General features: G+C 43.9%; 1 long non-coding RNA gene across 4 annotated transcripts in view; it reads right to left on the reverse strand.

The window, feature by feature from the left end:
• Positions 1-57: 57 nt before the first annotated feature.
• The window catches only part of LOC148056087 (uncharacterized), a 102,576-nt gene continuing 75,609 nt past the window's right edge, over positions 58-27,024 (reverse strand). For 3 of the 4 annotated variants that reach the window (XR_015704124.1, XR_015704126.1, XR_015704123.1), the window contains 4 exons: positions 25,300-25,442; positions 22,445-22,623; positions 17,780-17,902; positions 17,105-17,673 (listed from right to left, as the gene is read on the reverse strand). This is a non-coding gene — a long non-coding RNA (uncharacterized LOC148056087). Of the gene's footprint in view, positions 822-2,967; positions 3,083-17,104; positions 17,674-17,779; positions 17,903-22,444; positions 22,624-25,299; positions 25,443-27,024 lie in introns of those variants that run through there. The other variant, XR_015704125.1, reaches the window with a different exon arrangement.

Raw genomic sequence — 27,024 nt, forward strand, 5'->3', positions numbered from 1 at the left:
CTGCATCAGAACAATTTAGCCCTCGGATGCGCGATGCTCCGGGTGCAGCAGTCTGACCCGCTTGCAGGCTCCGCTGCGCCTCGATGATCGCTCTCTGCGATCTCGCTCCGCGTGCGATTGCTCGGCGCCGAGAGAGCTGACCCGCGCGACGTGCTTTGCAGAGAAGCCTGTGATGCTGAACTGCAGCAAAGCAAGGCTGCAGTTAACCCAGGGACATCTGTCTCCATTTTTCTCCCATTTTTCTCATCTACTCAATCACGGATGGAGAGGACGTTGCCATTTTCAATGAAAGTTCCACTCCCTTCCTCCTCCCGTGCCTGCAATATATATGCTGCCTTCTTTTCTTTGATCTGTTCCTTTATAACGATGACTCCCCTGACAACGGCAGTGTGTCCTTGTGCACGGGGAGATCCATCATGGCCTAAAGAGGACTTGTCTCTTGCTCCTTAGGCCAGCAGTGCTGTGATCCTTAGGAAAAGGCAGGCAGAGCTGTTCCCACTCCCCTCTGCTGCACCCTGGTAATTACTGTCCTCGCTCTCCTCACAGCCTTTCTTGGGTCTTTTACTGAGTTCGAAACAAAAAGCCCAGCGACGCCCCTAAAACTCCATCCCCACTTCATAGGAAGAACCCGAGGCTCGAGACAGAAATTACAGAAAATATTGCAGGAATGTCCCCCTCAAAACTAGCTCTCGCTGCCCAGGACATCGGTTTATGGGTGAGGAAAGCCACATGCGCCTACCCCCAGAACGCGGCTGCAGCAGAAACCCCTCCCAGCGCAGTCCCCGGCATGGGCAGGCTCCGAAGGTGGAGGTACGGCTGGGCTGGGGACGGAGCCGAAGAAAAGGTCAAGTAAGAGGCTGTTTTAGCGAAAGAACAAAGGCTGAGAGCTGCATTTGGAACGGGCTGGGAAAAGTAATGGGTTTTAGAAATAAAGCTCCATTGTTTTAAATGCTGTATTGTTTGGGATGTGTTGGCTTCTCCTAATGAAAGCCTGCAAGAGCAGATTGTTGGTGCAATAGTCTGTGCCTCGCAGGGTTCAACCTTAGTTTCAAGGTTGTGAGGTTTATTTCTGGAGGCTAAATTTACTGTAAAAGACCTTCCAAAACCTAGCTAATGTAATGAAAAAGCAATCAAACGTTAAGAAAGAGCCATCGCATCAGAACAACCCACCATTATTAACCTAGCTGAAACCAAAGGCTAAGGTCTGTCAGCCTTAAAAAATAAAATTAATTCTTTTTTAGCTCTACAGCCTTTAATTGTTCCTTTCACCAATCGATGAGTTATAAAAATATAAAGAAAAAATTCAAGCTAAACCAAAGCTCCTTTGAAAATGAAGTGAAATACAAGCACAATAAAGGCAGCTCAAGGTTCTAGTGTGACATCAGCTTTGCTGCTGTGGTTTCTGAAGGCAGAGCATCCTTTGGTGGGATTATTTCCCCATGCCTCACAATCCATTCGTTATTGTACCCGTATTGTAGATTTCATGTTACAGTCAACAATAAAAAATACCCTTGGCAACCTCCATTACGTCCTGCAGTTAATTTGCGTTCTCGCAAAGTGCTTATATTTACTATGAGTGATAATCATACATATGCATGAGACCTTAAGTGAGGGAGAATGCGCTTAGGAGCTAATGCAGCGGGAGGTTTGCCTAGAAGAGATGTCAAAATCAGTTCACTTTTGTTATATATGAGTAATTTAATTTCCTCTACAGTGTTATTAGGGCAAGAATGAGGTAACATTCTTTGGCATAATTGAAGCAAATCCCGGCAAGACAAGAGGATAACAAAGCCTTCCCATCTCGTCATGTCAAATTCTTACCTACTATTCAGTGCACACAGATGCGTTCTTGTGTTGAATTAAATTATCCAGTTGAGTTTATTAACTTGTTATGTCCCATGACCTTCAGCATATTTAGTGTTGGATCTTTAAACTTCTGTCTTTTTTTAATTTACTCCTTTACGACCAACCCCATTTTTGCATCAGACCAGAAATACTGGTGGCATTCAATCCTTTTTCAGGTCTCAATTTTCATCAGCAGCTCCTCTCGTTAAACCCTGAAACATGCTCTCCATTTCCAACGCTCCCTAACAGATCATAAACGAAATGGCCAAGGGGTCCTGGGACTGGGAAGGAGACGTGGGAGGCTGGCTCTTTCCTTTCCCCACAGGCCCTGATGCAGCAGAAAATGATGCTCGAAGGCATCATTGTAGGTTAGCCAAGCCACGATGGCTAAGCCACTTGATACTTTTTTGTTATTTCCAACTCTGCAGGCTCCCCAGTGAAACTCAGTGCAAAACTTTTGTTAACTCGGAGGGTTTGTTGTCTTGTAAAAGAGCCTGAGTTTCACAGCTCTGCGCTGCAGGTACCGCCAGACGGCCGCCCAGCAGGGTTTCTCAGTGAGCAAGCCCTTGCAAACCTCACGGGTCCAAGTTCACTTGGCTGCTACTCTCACTCATTTACAGCTCCGAATTTACCATATTTGGCCCAAATAGGAACTGGAGTTGACCAACGACCAGCTCATATGTGAACCCAAAAAAGGCGAATTTTGTATATGGCCAGCGATTCATTCTGGGCACGAGGGCCAGCTGAGAGCTCGCGTTTGCCCCTCCTGCTTGGTCTCTAAGCAAATCCCTTGGCAGGAGAGAGCATGCGTTCCCCTGCTGCGTGACTGTGTGCTCCCCAGATTTCAAGTCGGGAAGAAATAAGGGAAAAAACGGGAACACGGCACCGAGAAAAACGATAGATTCTTCATCTCCCAATGCCTTTCTGAAAGAGACTTTAGCCCTTTTATAGTGGGAGGTGAGAGAGCAGCACAGGTAGGGAACAAGAATTCTTCCCTGCTCTCTAGCTCAAGGAATACAGCTGTTCCCTACCTGCCTCTGGGTCAGTCCGAAAGGACAGACGGACATGACCAGACACACAGTCTGATGTAAGAACTGCCTTTGGCATTTATTTGATACTTACCAACCTCTAAGTAAGTACTGCTTGGGATGATCCAGCATGGCAAAGGCACGTCTAACTCTACCCCTGCTTGAGACTCAGCTGTGCTCTTCTGTTACTGCCATCCCTCCGATCTCATCTGTAAAGTAGGAATAAATACTATTTATGCGCCTGCGTGAAGCATTTGAGAGCATCACAGCAAAGGTATCGTGCATGTGGATATATTATTAGGTCTATTCATATGAAGAAAAGTAAAATGACAACACATAAGCAATTTGCAACAACGCATTTTAGCACTGTTTAGCCTGGAAGGTCATTACGCACAGATGCTCCAGAGAGAGAAAGCTTCACTGCTCTGAGCAGAGCATGCCCGAAGGAGGAATACTCCATACACCAGGCTCAGGGAGGCCTCAGGTTACAAATCACCTTATCTCGGCCAGGCACAAGTTAGTTAGCCTTTTTTTCACATGGTATTTAAACACTCTTCAACTTGTGAATTCCTGAATACGTGAGATAAAACCAAGCCATTGTAGGATGATCCTCAGCTCCCTAAAGCTACCAAACAGGAATGGGATGGAGAGAAGCAAAAAGGAGGGGATATTTCCCAGGTGTATCCCAGGTGTGGAGCCACAGATTTCTTGCAGATGCTGTATGTCTCATTTATCATATTCTTCCATTCTTGATGGGTTTTTAATTGTTCTCTTGAAATGTTACCCCTACGTATCTGAATTGTGTGGCTGTTCAATTGAGAAAGGTGGTAAATAACAGTCATTTCTAGAAGAAAGTAGTAAATAAATAGCAGCAAAAAATAAAATAAAATTGAATATCAGCAAGTGAAATGAGTTTTGTTGAAATTTCTTACAGTGACAAATCAATGACAAAGTCTTCCATATCCAAAGAACAGTGTCATGAAAATTAGTAGCAGCCTGTTACCCTTTCTTGGACTTAATGGATGCTCCACCTTTTGGTATTAGGCATTATCCAGGTGTTCAGGATCATTCGATCCTTCAGCCTTTCTGCAGCGACAGCAAGCACAGCGATAGGTGGCACTTACCTACGGGATACTGAACTGAGCCAGGGAGCTCATTCCGCGTTTACCAAAGGACAATCAGGAGATGCTTGGAGCCACCCGGGTCCATCAATAACATCTCAGCTCGAAACAGAGTACTTGGCAAGTTAAAAAATAAAAAGACAAATTCTACCCACTCTGCTGTGCCCTCCATCAGTGCCAGCACTGCTGTGTCCGTACCGTGCTCCACACATCCAAACTCAAACACAGCTCCATCAGAACGAAGGGCATACGTTTGCAGCACAGCCAGATCCTCTTGGTGGACTTAAACACGGCACTGTGCTTTGATTACTTGCATATAAGTTGATGCAGTGATTCTGGTTTTTTTAAGAATATATAAGAAATATAGTCATCTAATCTGACCTCCTGAATCACAGGCGATCACCCACAGGTAATGGGTGCGGTCTGACGTTGGGGGAATGCAGCAAAGGTGTAATCTGTGATTTTACCCTGTTGTAGACCACTGCTGGTGAAGCTGAAAGGGGAACTCTTGAACTCTGCCAGATACGGGATGGAAAATTGCTTTCTGGCTGGTCGAGGCAAAGCTGCATTAAGCTAAGCTGTAGATGAAATTATTGTTATATTCATTGCAAGGGCTGCTATGACAACAGATGAATGCTGCAGGTAATTTGATTACATTTCTGTCAGCCCCTGTGCCTTGCAGGAGACAATGCAGAACCCAACAGCATTTTCTTTTAATCTTGCAGGTGGCACGGAAAATGTCAAATTCTCCTCCAGAGGGCCTAACGAGAGCATTTCACTTGAGTCATGAAACATTATTTAAGTATCTTGCAGGATCACTCCTGGTTTTTTCCCAGCATCTCCGATTCTGCGCGTGTTCCCTCTGTCGTTTCGGGAATCGTGCTGCACAGCGGCGCTTTCCATCCTCTTGGTGCTCGCAGGCTGTGCAACACAACACAGAAGCTTTCTGCACCCCCTGCCCACCCCGCCGGGAGAGGAGGAGCGGAGAAACGTGTGACAGTCGGAGGTGTTCCTCTAGCAGGCGAGAAAGCTGCAGCGTCCCCCTCCTGCGCTTGGCTCTCTCGGCTCAGGTGTGGTTTGGCAATCAGCGCTCACTTGATCGTATTAATGGGAGAAAGCGTTGGGGGATGGAGGTGAGAAAAGTTCCTTTTTCCCCGCGATCATGAACTGCAGCAGGAGAGGAAAACAACTGCTTTAAGGACAAGTATTGACTGATATAACAGAGAGAAGTTAATAGATATTGACTCCCACTTGCTTTAAGTAGGTCACACAGCGCAAGAACATGATGCACGACCTTCTCCGAGGCATGGGGATAGGCAATTCTTGCCACAATGAGCACAATTTTAAATGGTGTTACGCACGTGTCATTCCCTCATAGAGAAGGACAGCATTTTCCTGTGCAAAAGCCCTGATTTCTGTGCAGCTGGAGGAAAGCCTGTACTGGTGGACGGCATCGACTTCAGTGGGCGCTGTGAGCGCTCCGCATGACTTGAGAAGCGATCTGCTCCTCACCAAGGCTGGGCCCAAGATCATTCAAATAATCTTATAATTTACATTAATTAAAGCAGGAACATGGCAATTCTCTATTGTTTATCTGAGGAAACTGTCTGAGGAGCAATACTTCCCCACCAGGGTATAAATTCAGTTGCCATGTAATTAAGTCATAGTTACATCAGCACTGAACAAATGTGCAACAAGATTCAGATAATACATTAAGGCGATAAGAAATACCCAGGCGTTTAGCTGGCATGGAGGAAATTAGCCACACCAAATTAGATATCAATGAACACATTTACTACCATGTCAGTTATTACTCTGAGTATAAATTGAAACTTAATCAATTATTTCTACAGAGTTCTAACATAAACTCATATTAGAAATTAAAAAAAATACTGTTATTTTATAATGTTAGGGCTGCTATGCTTTTTATGACGCTGACGAAGAAGATATGATGTCCCTGCCCTCTCCCCAGTGCCTCCCTAGGGTGAAGAGAGAAAGGTGGAATAACAGCAAAGACACAGGTTAAGGTCAGCAGCGAAGGCAGTTGCTGAAACACTGAAGTCAAGTCTTGGGAGACCTGGATGCTGCTCATCTCCTGAATAGCTCTGTGCCTTGAGTTCTCCTTTGGTGTATGGAGGCTATGATACTCCCGTTGTGAGAAGCTTCGCAATGTCTCTGATGAAAAGCTCTACAAAATGACAAGTTGTTACTCGTGCTCATCCATCAGATTTGGTGGAGTCCTGTGCGGCCAGCAAGGGGGCTTTGCAACACAGATCTCAGATGAACCACAACAGAAACATCTCCAGATATTCTGCCTGAAAAAAAGCAGCAAGTTCTGATCACCAGATCAAGAACAAACTGCAGAAAATGGTTAAATGTGTGAACACCCAGAGCATCTGGTCAGCATGGGAGACACTGGTCGGTCACAGGTTCAAATTCATGCTGGATTCTTCTCAAAGGAGTGACAAAATAGAGGGTGATCTGATGAACAGACAAATAAAGGTTGAATGTAATTTATGAATTCAATAAAGGAGAAACATCTGAGCTAATATCTGACAAAATTCATAAAGTGAGAAGAAAAGCACAAAGAACAAAGAGTTATCGCACGTTTTACATACACCAACCCCAGAGCTCCAAGAGGGAATGAAAACTGGGATGCTGGAACCCTCAGTTTGGGAGACAAAGGAACTATGCCGTTTGCTAACAGGCAGCATTAACCAAGGGTAAAAATTCACATGTACACAAATATACAGAGAAGTACCTAGAATGAAAAAGAGAAGGTAGGTAGACGATAAAGCTGTGAGAATAGCACAAGTTTTGGATGGAGGCACTGCAAGTTATGCAGGTTGTTCCAAGTTAATTCCAATAAAAACTTGTATGTCTACCACATTGTCCCTCTACTGTAGAAGTAAATTGGGGTTCAATGGCGCTATTTTTCATATCTGTCCACTGGTACAAGCAAGTTCCCTTGGCAAGACAAGTCAAAATGCACAGACCTAGCAAAAGAAAAAAATATAATTAATGCATTTTAGGAATGACTGAAATTGACCTAAAATAGCTTTATTTTATGTCTGTAATTTGAGGCTTTGACAGCCTTGGACTTTTAGAAGCTGCAGCCAGTTCTCTGCATCTCACTGAAAGGCTTGCCTTTGCTCTCAGTAGTATTCAATTCCCGGTCCGAGCCTCCGATGAAATAAAATGGATTCGCTGTGTTGTCAGCAGATCCAAGATTGGCATAAGCTCTTCCCATTGTTATAGATAACGAGGTTGACTGTACTTCTGACTCCAACGACGTCGTTAAATCTCCATTCTTCACCAGCTACCTTGCCTGCCTGCCTCAGCCCTTGAGCTGTCAGCTCTCTCCATATGGAACCAGAAAATTCTGCCACGTGCAGTCATGCCTGGGCTGAAAGTCCTTGTAGATCGGCCATGACTACGTCAGGGTCTGAGCAGCCTCTTGTGATGTTCCCCCCACCTCAAGAAGCAGCAGCAGTGGTTACCAGAAAGCCACGTATCGGATATTGGAGCAAAAGCAACTCGGGGATTGCTGTTCCGGGCTGTGGGAAGTCTCACCTGTCTCAGATGCACATGCTAAATCTCTTTCCATATGACTCTATCTTGCCACAAAAGCTTCTGATCCCTGACACCCCCCCCCGCCCCCCCCCCCCCCCCCCCCGAGCTTTTTCCCCTCTTCAGAATTATTTAAGATCCCCGCAGTAGTGGATGGGGCAAAATGGGACTTGGAAATAATTTTAGAAAGGCCTTCAAGCTAACAGGTCATCCCATTATCTTTCAAGGATGCACCCAAAGCTGCCCAGAGGCCTTCCTCCTTACCTTCCTCTCAGCATGCTTAAGGAAGAATTTCCTGGAAATGCTAGTAGTGGCTCTTATTGTCCAGCATCTCCCTCCCGAGGCAAGGAGGGGACTGTATGTACTTCAGTATCGGTATGTATGTACTTCAGTATCGGTAAATTAGTTTCTGTGTGCTGCAGTCTTTACAATTACACACAAGCACCTAAAAACCTAGGTTTTTCCACATGCATTCTTCCCCAAACACAGTATGCTCTATTGCCATATGAATGTCTCCTAGCATCCCAACAAGATCAGGACCCATTTTCAGGCAAGTTTCGCAAAAATGCAAAAATTGCCCTTTACCGTCTTCTCTGCGAGCTCTGCGGAGGCCCAGCCTCTCCCTCTGCCATCCCTCCCGACTGCCACTTCTTACAGGATTATTCAGAGTGCTTTTGTTCATCCTTCAGAGCTAGTTGTCTGGCATCCTCCAACCACTAATTTCTTTTAGGGTCTGTCTTTTTCTCCGATGAAAAGGAAACGTTTTGGTACGTGCATCCAGCCTCGCTGTTTGGACAGTTTAATGAAAACACCAATAAGGCACAGACTGGGGAAGGAGAGGGAGGTGCACAGTCATTAGGATCTGTTATTAGCATTTTGCACAATACCACGAGCTTTTGTACATGAGCAATTAATACAGCAATAAATACCACAATGAGCTGGAGAAACCTCACTGAAGCTGGGAAGTGTAAACACTGCCTTCCACTTAAAATAATTGTCCGAAGCATTTAAGCACCTTCACGGAAGGAGCCGAAGCCCCTGCCGCAGACACAAGTCCATTCCCAGCCATGGGAAACCTTCCACCATCTCAAAAATAAGTCACCTGAGGGAGTCAGAACAAATGCTAGCCCAGTCATCCTTCCAGATCCGCATGCTACCAGCCCACCTAGATGTAAATACTAGGTTTAGAGAAGGGTAAGCATGGAGTTCGCTCCTGTTGATTCAGCCAGCATGCACGACGTAGAGCGTCGCTCGGCTTTATTCTGGCTGCATAAAGGAGGACAGGCAACACTTGATCTGCTGGTACGCAATTAACACAGCAAGAATTCTTGAGCACACTTGAATGATGGGCTGAGTTTATACAAGAAAAATGTTTCTCTTTGTATTTTTGACTTGGCATTACAAACCCTAGTGCTGGATTTACTGTATTGTAAGACCATGGCTGGAGATAAGTGTTGTTAAAAACACGGGAATGCCTTGTACGGCCAGAGACAGAGCTGGGCCTCTGCAGGACCTATCCGACACGGGGTCGCATTCCTTGGACTCATTTTAAACCTTTGCCCTCAGATACAATTCTTCACCCATCCATTTAAAACATCTCACAAAGTCAAGTTTTCCCAAGGAAAGCACAGACAGCAAGAGTCTTCTCCCACAATTTGCTTGTACATGATAGTTACCAGCAACTTTGCTAATATCCCATTGCTCATGCAAATTAATTCAGCTTAGAGAAACAAGCCTCGATGATTATAAAATGCTGCAATCACAGTATTGCTTCCGGCCAGCTAAAAGTAAATTCATCAAGCATTTGATATTTAAAGCTGCTGTGGTGATAAATGCCTGCCTTCATTTATGACTGTACACCAAGACAGAGAGAAAATGGATACAGAAAAATGACTGCATGATGGGAATCCCAACAGAAACCACCAGAGACAAAGGCAGAGATAGGAAATCTCTTTCACAATCAGCTGAACGTAGCTGATATGCAGCAACTCGTCCTCTCTTATTTAACAAGGAGCTGTTAGAACAAAAGCAACCACAAATACCAGTTTGACTCAGACAGAAGCACCAAGCGGTGTTCTTGTTGACTGTATCTGATAAAAGTCTTATTATGCCAAGGTCAAGGACAGCCGTACAGTAGTAGGTGTCTCTTCTGCCCGGCAGTACACACGCAGCCAACTGCTATGATTATGGATGCTCGCTCTACGTGTGCAGAGCATATAAAGGGGAGGATAAACTCCTCTGAGGTTTCGATAACAACCCTGCCGCCGCTGCGTACCTTTGCTCTGTACATGACATTACAGGAAAAACAAAAGGGAAATGAATCCAACAATGAGTACCCACGATTACACCGCACTAATTGTTTCCAGGGTTTTATGTGGCGTTAACGTTTCAGGCGATGCTGTCCAATACAGAGGAAATAATTAATTCCATTGGTATTCAGAGTAACGGCATTAATCACAATGAACTCTTCTACTAACGAATGTGGTGAGAGTAGCGCACGTCGGGGAGTTAGTTGCAACTTTTCATTCACCTGGAGCCCAGCTGCCTCACGGCAAACAGCTGACGGGTCCTGAGCCCAGGGCAAGTCCCTGGCTCGCCCCCAGAGCATCTGAGCAGCTGATGCTGGGGGGGATTTCAAATATGAGATGGTCAGAGTGGGGATACTGGGCAGACTGGAGCTGCTTTTTTTCCCCAGTTGCTCTCAGGACTCCCTTCGTCCTTGTGGCAGTCACAGGGTATCTTACCGGCACGGTGCTGACAGCAGCAGCACTGACCTGTGGCCGATTTGCTCTGCGAGCGTCTTTCTAATGGATGAGAGACAGTAAACACATCCTTCTGCGATGTGTGGATGTACGGCACCCCATAACACATCCCCTGTGTAACGCTTCATAAATACCATCTGCACCGTCTGCAGATGGAGAGGAACCGCTAGGCTGGACTTGGCTGGCACGTCAGAACGACCTGGCCCCCGGCGGAGGAAAAAGAAAGATCTAGGGACAAGAGGAAGCAGACAATCCTTGGACATAAACCTCTTGGCAACCCGTGTTTGGCAGACCTCTACTGTCATTTATCCTAGGATAACATCTTCAAAAAAGGAGCTGAATTCCCATCTACTGTTCTATAAGGAAATTATAAAGCAGCTATCTATTTTTTCATTAAAATTAAATAATTGAATCTGTCTGGATTCATGTACTTTTTGCCCATGAGATATCCAGGAGAATTAAGTTTCAATTGACTTTCCAGACCTTGTTTATCATAGGAAGCTTTTCAAAAATTGGGACATTTGGCAATTTGAAATTCAAATAGGTTTCAGTCAATATGTTTACTATTGCCAGACAGGCATCTTTGTCCCCTGGGTGTTTAATGTCTCAATAAGTAATTGGTCCTTTCATCTTTTATAGGCACAGAGTGAAGAGTTTATGGCTCATACAGTGAATTGTCAATACAAAGGGTCTTTGCACCAGCCTTAAATAACCCAGCTCCCAGCTCCATTAAATCCCGTTAAAAATCCTCCCTCCCTCCACACGCCCACAACTAGCCTCTCAAGAGTTTTTTCACCTCCCCTGATTTTCAGTGGCATCCTTAAAAGGCATCTCTGCTTTACTCACCGAGCCTGGCTACAGACAAAGGCAGGGAGGTGAACACGAGGAACAAGAATATGCCCCCGCCACGCTGAAAGCTCTGAGGATTTCCAGGAAAACCCTTATTACGCATTTATCCACTAGGTCAGAAATTCAAAGCAGTCAATGCACCTGTGTTCAGAGATTCAGACCTTTAGAGGCAGGAATGCAACAACATCAGCTTTGCAGGAGTACTTTTGCAGATGAAGATACCTCCTGAAGCTAACTATTCAGATACGTGGGCAGCGCTGTCTGTAAAGCTGAACTGAAATCAGATTTTCTGTTTCACATGAAATTGCCACTTTTTCATCTTCTGCTTTAGGATTTTAAAAGAAATATATTTGTCACAAGTTAAAATATTTGAGATTTACTTTCAGACAACTGAAACATTGTTTTCCAACCAAAAATCTGTTATTGAAGTTGGACAACTCTTTTGTACATTGTGCACTATACATACACACCCATACTGCATAAGTACAAATATTAAAAACAAAGAGAATATTTTTTTTCAAAGAAAAAATTGTAGTGTTACTTTCCAAGGAGCTCAGAATTGAAAGTTACTGCCCTGCTTCTTCAAAACGGAGGCATTTTCACAATGTGCTTTGCTTTCGATGAGTCAGGCTTTCACCAGAGGAGCTGTTTCCCTTGGCCAGTTTCCGACCAGCTCCAGCGATGTGCTAGAGCGGGCAGGACACCAAAAGAAGCTGGTTGGTTTATCGAGCTGCGGCTCCGCGTCACCGCGCCGGCAGCACACACGCAAAGCAGTTCGGGTTTGCGCCAAGCTTACGTTGGCTTGTGCAAGCTGCAGGACAGAGGCTACCTGCAGCGCTAGCAGAGCTCTGCTCATCCCTTTGCAAGAAAAACCAAGCTCACAATAATCTTTGTCAAGACAAGACTCTAAGAAGCACAGCTAACCTTCTGCATTTTCCTTTTTGAATATGGCGCTGCATGCCACTTTAGGATGTGGCGGAAGCCCAATATCAAAACTTGCATCTGGGTTTTGGGCCATGAAAAGTTGTGTAGATGTGTAGAGTTTAATTTAACTTTCTGTAATGATGGGAATAATGTATTTCTTTCCTTTTTCCCCCCCCTCCCCCACCATCACAAAATATTTTTTTAAGGCTAAGTTTCTCATTCAATTAGATCTAGAAAGGTTTGGGAAGCCTGATTTCTTGAGGACTCCAACACGAAGGGCTGCAGCGTGATTCTGATCAGCCAGCGCAGCTTCTGAACCACAGCGATTTTTCCCAGACTGAGGGCACACGGAAATACTAAGCCTTTTCGCAATGGATCTACAGCGTTACTCTCATCCTAGCATCATCAGAGATGATGCTACAGCCCGGAGAATCTGCAGTATTGAATGAGCACCGTTTTCTCAGCTCAGCCCTCCCTACCTCCAGCATTATTTATCACGCACCCCGTGGCCCGCAGGGTGGAGCACGCCGCAATACTGGCTAGCCCCTAACAACTCTCTGTACAGATTAACAAATCTTCTCTAAGTGTTCATTAGACTTGCACTGCAACATTTTATATTTAGTAGGTGTGCTCTCAGTGTGCCACAAAGCATTTTGTCAGTCTCTGGAGGTGAGTCGGGAGGTTAGACATTTATGCTGAGGTCTACAGGCAGAGGAGAAAGCAGAGTGTAATCAAATAAACTGAATTTACCCACTTGTAGATCTATATATGTCAGAGTTGAGATGACACACTCTATTTATTTCTCATTATGCTATAGGGATGAAGAAAATCTTCACAGATTCAGATCAGAATCCTTCACTGCTGCTAATTGTTCATTTTTATTGCATATGTCTATTGAAATTAATTAAACTTGGCTCACAAGCTTTGCATACACAATAATGAATAACAGTTAATAGTCCATTGCTCATTACTTTTCAGTCGAACGATGCCTTAATGCTCTACAAAACATATTGCATATATTTAGGATTTTTTACCCAGCAGTGAAACAGCCATCTCTCCTGACGCCTTGTCGCAAATCTTCAGCAGTACAAAGAAATCCCCCGCTCGCCTCAGACTAGACTACACGGACACCAAGTGCAAATGAAAGGGCCCTCAACTAGGGATTAGTAAAGAGGCTATATTGATTTATATCACGATCTGGAAAACTGCTTGCAAAACCAGATTTGTGTTCTGTGAATGGAGAAATAACTCGGCGTTGCTTTTCCTTATCGGAACGGCAGCACGTCCTCTTGGCAATGAGAGATCAGATGCGACTACAAGTAGTAACTATCTTATCCCTCAGTCTGTAAAGTCAGTCAAAATCACAGCCCAAGCCGACCAGGATGAAAAAGCGCTGTCTCCAGTCAGTCATGTTTTCAGTCCATATTCGCTCAGCCTTGAGAGGAATAACTAGAATACAAAACAACTTCCAAAGAAACAATCCTTGTATCAGCTAAAATATTTAGACAAGATGTTTAGAAACTTTGCTAAATATTTTGTTTATCTATGGGAAAATCCATATTTACACTGTGGCATGTGGCTTCCCCTGGGATCTCTCTACCAAGCTTCACATTTCTGGGAGAGGGGCTCTTAGTCCCAAAATACACACTGTTAATTTGTGACTCGGGTGATGACGGGACAGGCATAGTCATCTCCATCCTCTCCGGGCTGAGCAAGCGTCTGCCACGTTATTTCTTTTTTCACCATGACCTATACCATAAAGGTTCAGAGGGAACCGGTGCCTTGTCTCTCCTGTAGCACCGGAGGTGAAGGAGAACTTGCTGGGGGATAACTGGCATCACCTCTTACCACTCTGTTATTCAGCAGGGGAGACACAATATTAGAAGTCAGTGGCACGTCCTAGTTTGGGAAAGATCTATTCCCCATCGGGATGGCTGAGCCCCTCGCTTTGTACCGTTGCGCCTGTGTTAAAAGGTGAGCCTGCTCTCGGGCTGCGGCAGCTGTGATGCTCTGCTTTCTAGGTAGTTATGCCACGCTTATCAGCATGGTGTCCAGGCGCTCATGGCCAAGAGCTCACACAAGATTTTCACACAGCAGAGGCTCCTAACAGCAAGTTAACACCGACCTGTCCGAAGGGCATTGCGTGTAACTATAAGCTACAAAGGACAGGCAAAGGAAGAACCTTCTACCTCCCTCCTGCAGGCACCAAGGATGAATCCCATACCTAAAGAAGAAAAGCTAACGTGACATTGCTCTGAGAGCCAGGAACACGTAGCACAGAGCCAGGCCTAGGTTTTGACAACCTTTGAGGATCCTGGACAACTCACCGCTGTCAGGAGCAAACTAGGCGATTCGCACAAAGGGCAGGGCTGAATTCAAGCCCTTGCAGAGCAGACTAGAGGTGTATCCTAAGCGTGTGTCGTCTGCTGCGATCTCGTGAATTGCAAAGGTCAAACGTTTCTCCTCTGCAAAAGTCTGTAGCAGGGCAGAGATGCAGCTACTCCTCTCACAAGATTAAACAGAATCAGGAGAAAGGGTAAACTCGGCTGAAGATGAGCTGTGTCCTCAACACATGCAAAGAAAACACACGGAGAAGATGCTGGGGTTCTGCCCAGAGCTGGTCACAAAGCACCCATTCACCTCAGACTTTTGATGGCATCCTAGTAACATCTGCTGCTACTGCAATTCAGCATCAGCTTCCCATGGCTCAGCATGAGAAATATCTTCTCCTAGGATAAGAGGAGAAAAAAGTAATTAATAGATAAGGGTCTTCCCAGCGGAGGCTGATTTGCTTTCTGATCCACAAAGCATTGCAGATTAAAAACTGGAACTAAACAATTCATAGAAAGCTGAAACTGCTGGAGAAGTGGGTGCTTTTTTCCTTCGCAGATTAGGGAGCCCGTTACCCTCATCTGCAATCAGGACTGCAAAATTCCCCAGTCTGGGATGCCTGCTAATCGCTCCCTTTGCTTCGTTAAAAGCAGGGCAAAATGAAACTTTCTGCACTGATTAGAAACGTGGAGAAGGTAATCACTGTTATTTGCATTCAATCAGATGTTTGTTCCCCCTGATAGAAGAGCATCAAGATTATTTGAAAAGCACCAAACAAGTGCTATGCCATTTCACTAATTAAACCCACCCTTCTGCTCTAAAATTGATGAATAATGACTGAACTTGACTCATAATCCCTTTGTCTTCTATTATTTACTCTTTTTTAACAGTGATTTATGGCAAGGTGGTGCTTTCAGTATTCTTGTTAATTACCTCTGTTCTCTCCTTCAGCTTGTAAAATGTAATTGCCTGAAACATAAATCTAGTCTTGCCACCTATGTTCACACATCCTTAATATTATTCTGGCTATTCTTATAAAATCTTTATAAAATGTAATTATACATGTGCCATTAAGCGCTATGTTGTGTTGAAGATGCACTAAGCCTTTTCTGAGGACTAAGCTAGTCTGCATATTAAACCTTCCTGTTTCTGTTCATGTGTTTGGTGTTCCCCTAAGGAAAAAACCGACATTAACTGGTCAGTGAGTACTGCAGATCCGACTAACATAGCTCCTTGAGCCTGCAAGCCCTGCTAAGTGGCTGCTAACACTTTTGCAAGAGGGGAGCAGAGGCACTTTAATGAACCCTCCTTCACTCCCCACCCCTGGAAACAATGATTTCACTGCACTGAACAAGGATGGCTAGGCAAGGGGGCAGCAAGCAAATGCAGCAGCTACTCACCCGAGTGGTTATCAAGTTTCTTTCTGCGTGTAGATAATCGCTAAACAAATTATTTTCATCCTCTCTGCCCCTGATACTTCAAATCTAAAGAACTGCGTATCACAGAGAACAGACATCTTCCAGCGGCCGTTTTATTCCCATTGTAATTTTTTAGTATTGCTTATGATTATATGTAAGGAAAAATCTATTAGAAGGAGAGGAAATGCATTATCCCCAGCTGATTGTTGACATGATATTAGCTCAGTATTTGTCAGGTTTCTGGTAATGAACAAGTTTATACGCAGCACTTCATCTCTCCAACAAAACACTTGGCTATATGAACAGCAGTAATATCCCAGCTGAGCCTAGTGAGAGAGAAACACGTTTATTATTTCTCAAGAAAAAAAATCTCATTCCTCCCTGATTCATCTACCACATTATTACCTAAGTATGCATTTGGAGGTACTAGATCAGCTAATGTAAGCCCTTCAGCCAACAAGCATTACCAAGTGTATTTCCATTAACTTCCATTCTCCACAGTCGTAGGAAGGACAGCCTATAAAATACTGCAATTGCATTTACAATTGTTAATTACTGTAAATTCAGCGTTTGAGATAAGAGCATTTGCTCTCTCCAGGTCTTCTACCTGATGTATCGTGGCTATTATGGCTTTTAGTTGGATTTGCGGTGGCAAGGTCCTGTCCGTGGGGTTTCTCCTGCCTTACACCAGCGTGCAAGATGCGAACCAGGCCTTCCTGGCACTACAGCCCCGTCAGGGCCAGGACTTCAATGGCTCAAACCACGGTGCAGATCTGAGAGGCACAGGCCAGAAGGGGAGCGAGCAGGGTGTAGTCCAGTAGATGAAATCAAGACTCTCTCTCTATCTTTTCCTATTCTTTAGATGACTGCAAGGAAAAATATTTCCTGCCTGACCCCACCTGTGGTTTATTGAGTAATGGCATTCTTGATAATGCATCTTGCCTGAGAAAACCATTGTAACTTGGTTACTTTGGGGCAGAGCATGGAAATGGGATGAGAAAGCCGAGTCTTTAAATCAATTTTGTAAATCTATGCCAGATTGGGGTGGGCAGCATGAAAGAGGCAGGTCAGAGGGCAAATTCAGCATCAAGTACAGAATTAGACAGATTCATTCTTTTTTTTCAAGGAAAAGTTTATTTCTTAAAATCAAATCTATCCGATATAAGCCACAGAGCTAAACCAAGTTCTGGGACCTAGCTTCCTTTCTTCTGAATGCAGATCTGCTACAGAAGTGTATATGCCTTCTGGAGATTTCTTTCTCAACAAAAGTGGATAAATCCCACTCCAGTCCTAATTTAAACTGCTAAAAGTGACTCCCCAGCCTGAACCAGTCATTCAATAGGGCCAACCATGAGGCAGTCCATCCCATCTTAAGCTAGTTGCGTAGGAAAAGTTGACTGATCTGCTTCTTGGCAACCTGTTTTTCTCCATTTAGTTTAGCCTTCTAGACCATCCTCCCTCATGACCAGGGAAGCTGCCATCTGCGTGGCTACCTCACCTCCTGCTTGCTGCCGTGGGATGGACACCAGCAGTACGCGTGCAAATGCTCGCCGTGGTCCAGTTCCATTTCTGGATGGGTGTTTCCATCTGAGATGTCTGCCAACACGCTTACAGAAAGCTAAAAGACTGGCGTGGTGGTTGCAGCCCTGCATTTGGGGAGTGCTGCTCTGTGCACGCTGTCCTGGTGTCTCCTGCCTCACGACCTCCTCGCCAACGCCAGTTTGAAATATGGGTGTCCAATACGAATGGTCAGCAAGGAAGGCTGTATCACCGGGGGCTCCTTACAGTCAGACACAGAATATATTTTCATGCCAAGCGGGTCCCTCTGAAAGCGATTTAATTAAAACTTCTGAATTAATAAGCTTATCCTTCATTAGTAGCCAGAGTAATAAAAGCAGCATGGAACTTCTCTTTAATGAAACAAAGCATACCTAAAGAGCGAAGAGGAACGTGAAGAAAGAGTTGTACTCCGAGAGCTGCTTTTGCTGCTGTTGGTGCATCGCTATAATAACTATCAGGCAACTGCTGCGTGTGTTCTACTGCAGGAAGAAAGACTGAACAAAGGAGTGAATATTAGAAATAATGGAATCAACTTCGGAAGTTAAAAATACAGGTATAACAGGAAAAACCTGAGATCTGGTATTGCTCAAGTATTCTTATAGACCAGAACACCTCATGTATTCAGAGATGATTACTGTAAGCTGTCTAACGATTTATCAGGAGAGCAGTGGCAGAGAATACCTAAAACCTCTTCTGTGCTTATCTTTGTGACTCCGTGAAGTAAAGTCCTAGACATGGAGATCCCCGAGCGCGGCAGACACGAGACCCGGATCACAGGGCCGTGCTTCAGGCTCATCTTTAATTCCAGATGCATCACACACCACTGAGCACCTTTTTTCTTTTCTTAAAGTTTTCTGTTGTTTTGTAGTTTTTCCTAAGTTTTACAATCTACTGTTAGAAACCTAACTCAATTGTATCTCCTGCACAGCTGGGGGTTCCCGAAGCCAGTTTTCTAAAGAAAATGTATTTTCCATCCACTGCCTCCATGAGCCTCCCTACTGAGAAGAGTTTATGCTTAGCTACACTCAGGACATAATAAACGCGAAAGAAAAGGAGGTAAAGTGAGGATTTAAAGAGCTGTATCAAATTTTATCACCGGAAGGTCTGGCGATGAACACGATCCTATTTTCTTCTGTTTAGCGCATTTTGGAGTTCATTTTTCACCGAAACCTCCGCATTCACCTGAGGGATTTTTTTTTTTTTTTTAAAGTGCCTAAATGGGTGAACTGGTCAGACTCTAATTGTGTCTGAAAGGCTACAGTTGGCACACACTGGAGACTTAATTATGTAGTGTGTGGCTCCATCTGTCAGCTGCAATATCTTTTGTTACAAGAATTAGACTTCCATAGAAGATGACGTGACAGATTCAATTTGCTTTCACAAGGATAACTGTTATGTGAGCTTTTGAATGATGCTGGAAATTAGAACAACATTTACATTTCTTGTGTAGACATTGAAACGCTATTTACAGCAAGGTTTGTCCAAAACATAAAACCAAGATTGAATGGGTGGCAGCCAATACAAAGCTGAAAACCAAGAAACAATTAATTAAAACACCACTAAATGGAAGATAGTCTCACACAACACTGTCTGAGCAAAGATGCACCCATACACATGTAGAAAAATTCTGAAGAGTTTGTTTTTGTGTGAAGTTAATGGAAACAGCAGTTGTACTAAAATTCAAGTACTTTTACGACAAATCTGATAGCAAAACGTAAAGACCATAAAACTCCAGTTTCGGAGGGAGAGGGGATAAATTTTTCCCCTAAATTAGAGGCTTTTGACCTTTTTCAACTTGTTTACTATAAATTTTTTTCAAGGCTGATGCAGATTGCTGCAAAACTATTTAAGCATGATGACTATAAGCTTACCTCTCTCTTCTGCCTTTGTAGAGATCTCCTCTCTAGATTCACTGCGAGGTAAACAGTTATCCTGCGTGGCTGGGTAAATCCAGCTCGTGGTTACTCTGGCCTTGCTGCTAACCCAGCCGCTCATTTAGCGGAGATAATCTGATCCCCCACGACTGTGGGTCCAGAGCCTCCAAGGGACACCGGTGCCTGTGTATCACATGATAGCAAGAAAGGAGGAACACGTGCTATTTTCAGAAATTACATGTGAACCCTAAGTTTTCCTCCTTTTGCAATCATGTTTTCTTCAATTTTTCTTAATAGATGTTTCTGTCCCATTTCAGGTTGTGAAGCCCACACAGACTACATGGGAAATAAAGCAACTGATGACAACATGCTGGCATATTTACAGAGAGAAAAAACAGAAAAGGGAAAAATATACTATGAGGGATTTTACTATTTGCTCTAAAATGAAGAAACTCATTTATTAGAAAATGATTTTCACAACTGATCTAATTTGAAACGGGGGGGGATCCCTTTAATTGCTTACAGGCTGCGACATATTTCAACCCATGAACAACAACATTATTTTTAGCAAGCTATACATTCATCGTATAGCGATGCATCTGGAAGTCTAACCTGCCATTATGTCAGCAGGCAATATACAGTTCTGAAAAACTCCCCATACTTATCAGCTTTTGAATTCAACGGTTGTCCAATTATCTCTAAAATTGTTATAATCTTAGTTTTAGCTGAAAAGCTTTTATTGAAAATCTACTAGTAATCTTCTGTAAATGTTAGTCATAAACAACACTGTTAAATCATAAAAATATAACTGCTTGTGATTAATCTGGAGAGAGACTTACATTAACATATTCAGTTCTAAATGGTCTCTCATCCCAGCGTCAGATAAGTACTAATAAATTGAATTAGCTTACTTAGTGTGAGGTTTGCTGGGAGCTGGCTTATAAATCTCTCCTGAATTTCTATTTTAGCATCCTGGCAAAAGCGTGAAAAATCAACTCCAGACCAGATTTTCTGAAAATGGCACCAGTCTGTGAGGATCTAACAAAATCCTCTATCCACGCTCTTCTGAGTGCGCCTCTAACACTCATTTCACATTCAGCACCTACGCATGTTTTACTTCCCAACGCGCAAAGCAACCTGAGGCCAAGCAAACCACAATTTCTCCATAATCGCATCCCATTGCGAGCCTCCAGGCTCCGCTCAAATCGAACCTCTTCCTCCCTGCATTTACCCTCTCTGCGCGCTGCGTGCAGTTAGATCTGCAATGTGAGCTACAGCCGTGAAACAAAGAGGAGACACAAGCAGGGGACACTGATGTGCCAACACCACCAAAGCCTACGGCAGCCATCAACAGGGGCAGGTACAAATGTGCCCTGGTTGGGAGAAGGAAGACATAGCTATGTGGGGTTGCTCAGGAACAGAAGTGCTCATAGAGGCTGTGTTCCCCATCCGTATTTTGGTGGATAAGAGCTATCAGAGAAAAGCTATGTGCTTGTTACTGTGACGGGGGTTGCACAGTGTTTGGCTCCTCCGGAGCAGAGCTGTAGCCAAAAGGAAGACGTATGCAAAGGATGGGAACGATGTCAGTGTTATGGGCTGGCGACAGCTGCAGCTCTGAGCCGAGCCGAGCGAAACCATCACCCTATGGACTCCACTAACCACCTGTGGATGCATTTTCCATACTAATTTGTACACTTTGCAAATACATAAAATACACCTCTTCCTCTGCTACAATTGATTCATATCTACTTCCAGACTGACAAACCATAATTGGAGCCGAAGCTGAACAAGAACTAATACTGGTCAATGAGAATTCACTAAACGCTGATTTGAATATTGCTCTTATTTGCAACCTAACTAGAGCTTGAGAGCTGCCGAAGGAATGAAGCAAATCTAATGAACATAAAACCAGGGCGTCAGTGCTGCTCGCCTAGAAAGGAATGGCTGAATTATGCTGCTGGAGCAGCTTGAGCAGCTGCAGAAATCTGTTCTCTGGAGGCCCTGCCAGGGAGGTGCCCACAGGGCCAGGGCTCAGGGGGCTGCCCGCAGCTCCGGGCTGCTCCAAGCTCCCTCCCGGCAGCCTCCGAGCTGTGCTGCGGGTGAGCGCTATTCCCTGCAGAGACCTGCCAGCTGACAGAGCTATTCTGCAAAATTAATACCTGCCAACTGACTGCAACACTGGGATGAAGATGCGTTTATTTTATCCCAATATTTATCTTCTCAAACGCCTCCCCTTTGCCTTGCTAGCAGAACCACCCGCAGACAACCTCGGGGCGTTCCTCCCTGCGTGGGGACAGAGAGGTGGGAGATGCCTGAGGATCGCTACGGGAGCCAAGCGCTGCCCGTTCAGCAGACGGTTTTGTTTAGCAGCCACATGGGCACCTTAATACCTTTCACGTATAGATAATGTTCCTCGCTTCCCAAACGCACAAATCAAGCAGAAGAAAATCTTCAAACGGCTCAATTAAATCCCATCTAACTGACACCACGGGAGGCTTTTGACCAATGCAGAAAGCTAAGATATGTTTTACTTCAGTAAAATGAGTAAATAGCTTCTCCAGCACACCAGAAATATGTAGAAAACATGCAAACTTTAAACCACCATTTGGTGTTAAATACTTGTAAAAGTCTTTTTCCTTAGATTAATATTTCACGTTTATCTGCTTTATGCATTTTGGAGACATAGTGAAAATTGCTTATTTCTAATAAAATGTAGCAACTGTACCCTGAGGAAAAATTACTGTGTTATGAAATATTTTTCCCCTCTACCACAGCCAATTTAGTTTTCATTTAAAATTCAATAACTGCATCATACTCAGAATCTTCCACGACTGTCATAATGACTTTGAACAAAAAGTGTGCTGTAAACAAGGAAGATTAGAAAGACATTATCGAGGTAATTTCTCCCCAAGTTTCTTTCACACAGACAGGATGCAGAAAATGGATGCAACAGTTAGCGTGAATATGATTTAGAAATAAATAGGAAAAAAGGAAGCACTTTGCTGCACAGATACTTTGGTAATAAAAGCATTACTTCCCCTGTTTTATTTGAGGTATCTTTCACCACTTGGTAGAAGGAAACATTTTGTTGTTTCCTCACTGAAATATTGATGTAAGTGAAGAAGACAAACAACATAATAGTGCTAGGAAAATGCTGCCTACTTGCTGTAACATTTTCTTTCCTTGCATCTCAGGAAGAAGCTCTGGCAGCGGCGCGGGCAGAGATCTGTGGTGCAGGAACCGCCGGTCCGCGCTCCCCCAGTCCTGCAGCTTGTTGCTTTGTCACTTCAGAAGAAAGTGCAGAAAGAGAAGAGTCTTTCCCTTTTCTCTTTACCCGGTCTCTGAAGACAAAAAAATGTAGAAAGGGAAAAAATTCCAAAAAGTGCCTCTCCCGCCCACCCGTGGCTCTGCTCCTTGCTGAGCACGTGGCCAGGCGTCTCCCCCGAGCAAAGCCCAGAGCCTCCATTTTGCAGAAGGTGGCTGAATTCCTGCAAACGCATCCAATAAGCAAAGCTGTGCACATCCAGCTACACCACTTGGCGTCATTCCCTACGTAAAGCATCTTCGCACTTGCAAGAATCATTCCCATTGTTTTTACTTTAACTCAAAACAATCCCAAGAGCTGGAAGGAAGCCAGTGCTTTGCGGTGCACTGAAGGATGGGTGCTGTGGCTCTAACTTGCCTGGCACGGGAGCTGTGACTGATGGAAAGCAGTGAGGCATTAAACAATTCTGAGGCTCCTTTTAGAGAAAGCAACAAATGTGGATTTTTTTTTTTTTTTTTCTGAGTCCAATTCAAGAATATTCCCTTTACAAAGGTTTCCGGTAGTTTTTCCATCTGACTGTACCTCAAGGTCAATCTTTGCCCAGGTACAAATTCCCACCTTCCCTGAGCTCCCTGACTCCAGCTGCAAGGAAATCCTCTCCTTTTCCATGGAAACCAGACACAAAACGCACTACAAACTTCTGCAAACCTTAAAAATCCTCTGAAAATGTTTAGTCTAAGTAAATCCATTAATCTGTAGTTGAAACAGGGCTGAGGCCCTGACCCTGCAAGTTGCTCCAGGTGCTCTGCCTCACGGCTCCCATCTCCCCAGTGTCGTTTCTAGTTGCTAACAGCTGACCTTGTAGGTCTTGTAACAGCTTTAGTTTACCAGAAAGAGGATAGCATCTTAAATTGTGCAAAAAAGTGGGAAAAATCCATTTCCAGTAAAGCTGAAAATCATATTCTTATCACAAAACAGCAAAGTTTGTTTTATAATTCTCTATTTTTCCACTCCAACAAAGAGGGAAACCTAGATGTTTTTCCTATAGAAATGCAATGTAACTCAGAGAAGCTTTCCGTGCTATTTCCCCTTTAACCTCGAGAGTTAAAACAGTTCATTACCAGTCTTCTATCAAGTCCCATTCCCCATGTCAGCATTCTTCATTCCTGGTGAGGGATGCAGCCTAGGGCACCCCGATTCAATTATTTCCTCAGGACTTTTCTTAGCACACCACAGACACCTGCAGCGACTGCCGCAGGCGCCCACCAGATGCGTGCTCTTCTGCAGCAATGACACGACTGGCGTTTCATACTCTTATGTTACAGCTTGATGGCAAAAGTATAGAACAATTTCTGGGAAGAAGGTGAAAATTTCATGATGTTGCTATACCTTGCTAGACCCAGCACCCAGAGTGAGTCCCAGACATCACTTCTGCACCCACCGGAATGGCACCGGTGAAACTCTGCTCTGCTCCCCCTTCTCCCCCTCTGCTTCCAGCTGCTCTTGAGATCACCTGCACCGTAACACACCTGCACGACAGAAATGCCCATGGGTGCTGCCGCTTTGTGCTGGCAGAAAGAGGAGAGAAGCACGCTGAGCAGTCGGCTGGTCTCAGGATACAGAGTGCTGGTCAGTCAAAACCCCTCTATTTCCCCGGCTTATATTATCCTCTCCCCATGGGCTCTGTTCAGAATGAAACGTTAGAGTGGCCATTACAGTCAACTTACCTTTTAACAACAAAACCTGTTCTTCCCTTCTCTCTCCAGGGCTGCACAACAAAACGGACCTGAGCAGCTGCCTTCTCCCTGCACAGGGACTATATGCTCTTGTTTAACAGAAGCATGCAAACTCAATTTAAAAAAATTCTGGTTTGATTCTTCTCCTCTTGTCTACTCTAATCAACGTACTTTAAAATGTTGACAGTAATTTTCTAGAGTTTTGCCAGGTGATTAAGCCAGAGGAGGTCTCCGTATGGCAAACCCTGATCATATTTGTGCCAGACAGTCTTACTAGTGCTCTACAGACACAAGATCACGTTAACACCATTGACTTTCTGCCCCTCTTCATTCATCTGAAATAAACATTTATATCCCAGGAACTGATAGGCCATCTGCAAGCAGAAGTAGTGGGGCATGCCCTTTTCACAAAGCTATGGCATAGGTGTCGGCAAGTAGCATGGGAATCTTTGGAAAAATAGACTACAAATAGCAAATGGAGCTTCCAAGAAATAAATCAAACTCCTGTAAGTGAGCAAGAAAGTGCCGGTCTGTTGTCCGATACATACAGGGAAAGAACCAGTCTCTCGCTGCACAGGGCTGTCCTCAAGAAACAAATCCACTAAATGGATTTTCCACATCTGGGTGAAGGGATGGTCTCTACCATTCACAAAGAATTAGGTGTTCCGGTCCAGTATCTGTTAGTGCTGTGTCTGAATCATTGTTCAATTTGGGTGTCACAAGACTTAACATCTTACCATAGAAAATCAACAAAAAAAAACCCTTGCACCCAGGTACTTTTAGATTTGATACTGTTTATCTGATGGAAGGGTAATTCCCACAGCTTACCTGGGGTTTTTTTGTGTGGTTGTTTTTTTTTTTTTATTGTAGGTTACGGAGCTGATCTCTACCTGCAGATTCCAAGAGATACCACACTGGTGGAGTGAACTATTCAGAAGATTTATGAGGTTTCTTTCTCACAAAGTACTGGTTCATATGAAATAATTTAAAAAAGGCTTATTAAATTTTCTGAATACCTGAACCCCAACGTGGAGGGGGACATAAGGACAGCCAAAGTCTTGGTGATTCCATCCCATACATATAGAGATTTGGCACCTGCTTAATCGATGCACTTGACTCTGCTGCCGTTCAGCATTTGTCACAAGTCAGCTGCCGATCTCTGAAAAATCAAGAAAAAAAAACCCTGCTATCTTCTGGAGAACAGCAACATGTCAACCACCAGTAAATACTAGCTTTAAATTCACGACAGCCTTTTGCTCCTTCCACATGGGATCTGCTATTTGCTATAAATGCTTGTTCCTAGTCCTCCATTTCGGGAAAGGTAAGAAACAAAAGGATGGATCTGCTTGGTCTTAATGCTATGCTTTTGTGCAAGAGGAAAATAATCATGAAAGTACTTTCTTAAAACCTGGCCACACCACACTGAATCAACAGGCAGTTGCTATTATGAGATAAAAGGATGCTGTTCAGTCTGATTAATCAACCCCCCTTATACTTGCCAAAGCCTAATTATTCTTTGAGCTACATTAATGACTTCGGAAAGCATGGTACACCTGGTGGGAGTTCTCAATGGGGAGCATTTTAGACTAAAAGGAAAACTCCTCCCTGCGTCACAAAAAACTAATTTGCTTATATCAGTAGAATCAATTGTTTTAATACAGAACTGTGGTCCCCTACAGGTACTGCTGGTTATATTGCAAGATAATGTATGCAGTTTTTACCAGGATCAAAAAAGCTATTGTTTGACAAATAGCAAACTCCATCTCAGGGTGACTTTAAACAATACATCACTATTGCACACTGTTGCTGTATGTAGCTTTTTATTGAGCAGTCTGGCTGTAATTCACAGGAGCAGAGACACACATCTCATAGTTTTCTGCATTCTGAGTGAGATGAAAAAGCTGCTCATATCCCAATTTAAAGTTTAGCAAGAGATTAATTTACAGTCCAGATCCAGAAACATTCACATGGCTAAGGAGGACACAGCATCACAAAAGAAAAAAAAATATAAATCTCTGAATAAAGTAATTCACCCCAGCTTTAGTTGATTAAAGAAATCCTATCATTAAAGCAAAGTAAACCATTGAAACCATAAGGTCTGTGCTTGTGCAATGGGAACTCGGATCAGGAATGATCAATACATCAAATGGAACTTTATGGTCATCTAATGGTGGAGACATCCAGGGCCAACAGACACAGAGAGAAATATAATAGAATTATTTCCAGCAAATCTTCCTGGAACTGCATCAATTTATAACAGAAATATTAAGATTGGCGTGCGTAACATATGAATGGATGCGGGGGTGTGAGCACCAGACAAAACAGTAGAACAAAGGTTTAAAGAATGGCCTGCTTTTATAACGAGATCAAGTTATGGTAAACTAATAATGTCCACTGGGATCTTTTTTGGTCTCCTTCATGCGGTTGTGGATAATCCTGGGAAGAAGGTATCCTTTGCTTTACAAGGAATATTTGCTCAAATCCCAAAGCCAGCAACACAATTTCTTGTGTGCCTGTGGACAAGACCACATTGACAACCCTCTAAATTTTGAGAGGCTGATACTGTTTACTCAAGAATTTAACAAAAGAAATGAGGAACAATGATTTTCTATAAGAACGAACTGCATCAAAGTAGCTGTTGTCCATGGAGACCTCAAAAGAAGCAAAAAACCCAACATTCTGGTGTTTCCCTCGGGTGCATGAATATTTGAGAGCCCTGGAATAAATTAGTGCTGGAGTTT

This window comes from Nipponia nippon, unplaced genomic scaffold, assembly GCF_047370975.1.
Source record: "Nipponia nippon isolate SJK-2023a ecotype South Korea unplaced genomic scaffold, ASM4737097v1 scaffold_18, whole genome shotgun sequence".
Classification (NCBI taxonomy): domain Eukaryota; kingdom Metazoa; phylum Chordata; class Aves; order Pelecaniformes; family Threskiornithidae; genus Nipponia; species Nipponia nippon.